General features: G+C 35.2%; 1 long non-coding RNA gene across 1 annotated transcript in view; it reads left to right on the top strand.

The window, feature by feature from the left end:
- Window positions 1–3,663, top strand: part of LOC111703101 (uncharacterized) — a 4,297-nt gene extending 634 nt beyond the window's left edge. Inside the window, exons 2-6 of the long non-coding RNA XR_002765555.1 lie at window positions 395–495; window positions 815–902; window positions 1,692–1,778; window positions 2,002–2,068; window positions 3,276–3,663. This is a non-coding gene — a long non-coding RNA (uncharacterized LOC111703101). The remainder of the gene's footprint in view (window positions 1–394; window positions 496–814; window positions 903–1,691; window positions 1,779–2,001; window positions 2,069–3,275) is intronic.
- The last annotated feature ends 1,172 nt before the right edge of the window (window positions 3,664–4,835 follow it).

A 4,835-nucleotide genomic window follows, 5' to 3' on the forward strand; every position in this document is an offset into this window, starting at 1 on the left:
GGGGGGGGGGGGTCCTAAAATTAGCCTTATACCCAACCATATTCTCAAAATAATGCAAAGTAAATGTTAATATGTTACACATGGATATAATTGGTCATGGGGCCGCAGCACTCGGCCCCCTAGCCTGTCCTAGCCTCAAGGTGCTCGGTCTCGACTAGCCTGTCCTAGCCTCAAGGTGCTCGGCCTCCTAGCCTGTCAGATATACCGCAGTGCTCGGCCCAGTAATTGACTGAACTGTAACCTAACCCTGTAATAATACAAAATAAACATTATTTTGAGGAAACTAATTGAAATCAGGGGGGTCCAAAAATTATATTTTGGGAATAACCCCCCTTTTTGTTCATATTTATTACTTGTTTTGTTTTTATTTTCAAATGTAAATGAAAATTTTCAGGGAGTCCATGAGGTTGAATTCTGTTGATTTACCCGACCTGAGGAAGTGAGTTGACCCCTCTGTGTGGAGTAGACAACGATAATTTTCCAGAGGAGGTTAAGGTACAGATACTATATAATATAAGTTTAATTCAAATGTAATTTAAAGGGACTGCAGACGTAATTTTTATTTATTGTGAAACTATATAAAATATTGCATTTTAAAAAAAGTGCACTCTCACATTGACTCAAATCTTTTAGAAACAAAATATTTTTTTCAAGAACTCTGGGCCGTTCAGATGCAAAAGTTAGGTTATATGACACAATTCAAAGCAGATGGAATTAGTCAATTTTAATTATTTCTTGGTGCTTATGAAACGACCCCTGAGTCTTGACGTAGAAATAGATTAAAACGTTAAACTAATTTTTTTTTCTTTTTTAGATGCAAGTTAGAGAAAAGTGCTTTAAATATAGCTGAAGAGGAAACTTCTTAAGTAGATAAGGGAAAACTGTACACTGTACAGGTGCAGGTAAACCTAAGAACTGTACACTTATCTGGCCGAAAGCTTCAAATCATCATATTTCTATAGTTTAAGGTCGTCTTAAGAGTCGCATCCTATTGTGGGTAACCCTGTTTGTAATCAATATCCAGAAAGAAAAACAAGAATAATCAATTTCTAGTGTGTGAAAGAGGGGCAGGCCCGTCAATAGATCAAAAAAGTTACCCTTGAAACCTTTATCTGATCAATAATTTGGAAGATATCGTCGTTCTTCCAGCTTCTTAAATTATTATTAATTATCAACTCGGATCATTTCCTCTCATTGTATCTAGAAAATGTGCAAGTAACTTTTCAAAGAGTTAAACAAGAGTTAAACTTTTGTGCCTTTGTGAGTCTATCAATGGAGGATCACTTGAAATTAGTGAAGAGTAACCCTGTACCTATATAGGATCCAGGTTTGGTGAGTTCTAATTAGTTGAGAATAACCCTGTACCTATCTAGGATCCAGGTTTGGTGAGTTCTAATTAGTTGAGAATAACCCTGTACCTATCTAGGATCCAGGTTTGGTGAGTTCTAATTAGTTTAGAATAACCCTGTACCTATCTAGGATCCAGGTTTGGTGAGTTCTAATTAGTTTAGAATAACCCTGTACCTTTCTAGGATCCAGGTTTGGTGAGTTCTAATTAGTTGAGAATAACCCTGTACCTATCTAGGATCCAGGTTTGGTGAGTTCTAATTAGTTGAGAATAACCCTGTACCTATCTAGGATCCAGGCTAGGTGAGTTCTAATTAGTTGAGAGTAACCCTATACCTATCTAGGATCCAGGTATGGTGAGTTCTCAGACTTCATACAACTAATGTAAAGGAATCCGAGCAGATGCATCTAAAACCGCATGTAATGTGAAGGTATCATTTTAAATAACAAGATTTTGTTAAAGGGGCTTTGGTTTGATGACTTTTTAAGGTTGGTTAGATAGTTGGTTAGGTGGTTGATTGGTTGGTTAGTTGGTTGATTAGATGGGTGGTTGGTTGGTTTGTTGGTGGGCTGGATCATTGCTTGGATGGTTGGGAAGTAGAAAAACTCTTCTATTTTAATTTCATTAACCTATATATATTTCTCGGTTCTTAGAGTACCCTAGAAGTTACTTTAGAGAAGTCTGAGAAGATTAAGCTAGTCCAGTGTAATTAATGAACAGGTAAAATTGCATGGTTTCCTGTAAGTATAAATTCAAGTCACTCACTATGCAAAGAATATAGTTAAAAATTATCCACTTAAACAATAATGTTGGAGACATTATTGTTTTTCAGGGTTGGTTGGTTTGTTAGTTTTCTGGATGGTTGGTTGGTTGATTGGTTGGTTGGTTGGAATGATTACTTTCTTGGTTGGCTTGATGGTTGTTTTGTTGTTTGGTTTGATGGATGGTAAGATTGGTTGCTTGGTTGTTTGGTTGGCTTGATGTTTGTTTGGTTGTGTCGTTTGATGGATGGTTGATTGGTTGGTTGGTTGTTTGGTTGGTTGGTTGGTTGATTGGTTGGTTGGTTGATTGGTTGGTTGGTTGGTTGATTGGTTGGTTGATTACTTTCTTGGTTGGCTTAATGGTTGTTTTGTTGTTTGGTTTGATGGATGGTAAGATTGGTTGCTTGGTTGGCTTGATGTTTGTTTGGTTGTGTCGTTTGATGGATGGTTGATTGGTTGCTTGGTTGTTTGGTTGGCTTGATGGTTGTTTGGGTGTGTCGTTTTTATGGATGTTTGTTTGGTTGCTTGGTTGTTTGGTTGGAGGGTTGGTTTGATTGTTGGTCCGCATAGAAGTCTTACAGAGCTATTTTTAGGATAAGCTACATAGGATAAACTAGAACGAACTAGAACAAAGTAGAACAAAGTAGAACAAACTGGAACAAACTGGAACAAACTGGAACAAACAGGAACAAACAGGAACAAACTAGAACCAAATAGAACCAACTTTAACAAGCTAGAACAGACTAAAACAAACTAGATCGAACTAGAACAAACAGGAACAAACTAGAACCAAATAGAACCAACTTTAACAAGCTAGAACAAACTAAAACAAACTAGATCGAACTAGAACCAACAAGAACCAACAAGAACCAACTGGAACAAACTAGAACAAACTAGAACAAACTAGAACAAACTAGAACAAACTAGAATAAACTAGAATAAACTAGAACGAACTAGAACGAACTAGAACGAACTAGAACGAACTAGAACGAACTAGAACGAACTAGAACGAACTAGAATAAACTAGAACGAACTAGAACGAACTAGAACGAACTAGAACGAACTAGAACGAACTAGAATAAACTAGAACGAACTAGAATAAACTAGAACAAACTAGAACGAACTAGAACGAACTGTTGAAAATATTAAATTTTTATGTTATTTAGGTTTGATGAGGAAGAATTATTGAGAACTTGAATATTCCGACATCTATTTTATCATATCTCTTGGACAATGGACACATATTTTCCAAAAGTAACAAAGAACTTGTTCCAGACTCAGAGTAGCGCAGCAAGCACTTTAAAGCATAGTGAGAATTAGAAAACTGTGAAAATAATGTCGTATTTATTTTTTCTTTAAACAGCGTTAAGGATTTTAATCATCTACAATTGCAATAAATTCGATTGTTTTTGTTTTTTCTTGTAAACTTTTTTTATGAACTATCAGATAGTTCAAATGTTTCTGATCAAGCCAGTTCTTTAAAGATTTATTTTAATTTCTAAATCTAGTAATAAATAAGTACTCGCTTCACACTCTAATTTGCCATTTCCTTCATCTTTGCAACCTGATGGTGCAAACCTTTGTTTTCTTTAACTTTGATATTTTACAACTACGAAAAGTTACTCTAAGAAATATCAAAGGTTGACGTCATTGGGTTGCAAAGATATAAAGACTTTTAAATTTGGATGAAAAATCAGTTTTATTGTAATTAAACTAAAAACTTTGTGTTCTTTCTTTAAATTTCTGCATTTATCTATAAATAATTGTAAATAAAAAATAGTAACATCCGTTTTGAATTACTACATTTTAAATTTGACCTAGTTTCGAAATTTTGCAGCAGTCTGGATCTATCATACCCATAAATGTATTTTTGAAGGTTCTTTTAGATGGTTTTTATCTAGTATTTTATATAAATGTTATACTCAGTAGTCTTCAAATTGTCATTTTTAGTTAAAAAATATGTGTTATTAATCGAAACACAATAATTAGAAGACATACCCTTAATGATGAAGAACACAAAGCTGTATTGGTAGCCACTAACTATGAATTCTGTAAGATCAAATAGTTTGAAATATCAAAGGTCTAAAACATCATGTTGCCCAAGATGGGGCTTCTTGCAGATCTCATCTCACATATCACATATCACATAGAGAATTTTTTAAAGAAAGGTAAATAATTCATCTGTTTTATTAAGATCTGAGTAGGGTTCAGGTTAGAGACGAATATGGTTCAGGTTAGATATGAGGAGGGCTCAGGTTATAGATGAGTATGGTTCAGGTTAGATAAGTAGGGTTCAGGTTATAGAGTAGGGCTCAGGTTAAAGAAGAATATGGTTCAGGTTAGATGAGTAGGGGTCAGGTTAGAGATGAATATGGTTGAGGTTAAATATGAGTAGGGCTCAGGTTATAGATGAGTAGGGTTCAGAATAGATATGAGTAGGGCTCAGGTTAGAAATGAATATGGTTCAGGTAAGATGAGTAGGGTTCAGGTTAGAGATGAATATGGTTCAGGTTAGATGAGTAGGGCTCAGGTGAAAGATGAATATGGTTCAGGTTAGATGAGTAGGGTTCAGGTTAGAGATGAATATGGTTCAGGTTAGATGAGTAGGGCTCAGGTGAAAGATGAATATGGTTCAGGTTAGATTAGTAGGGTTCAGGTTAGATATGAGTAGGGTTCAGGTTAGATATGAGTAGGGTTCAGGTTAGATATGAGTAGGGTTCAGGTTA

This window comes from Eurytemora carolleeae, unplaced genomic scaffold (assembly GCF_000591075.1).
Source record: "Eurytemora carolleeae unplaced genomic scaffold, Eaff_2.0 scaffold523, whole genome shotgun sequence".
NCBI classification, from domain to species: domain Eukaryota; kingdom Metazoa; phylum Arthropoda; class Copepoda; order Calanoida; family Temoridae; genus Eurytemora; species Eurytemora carolleeae.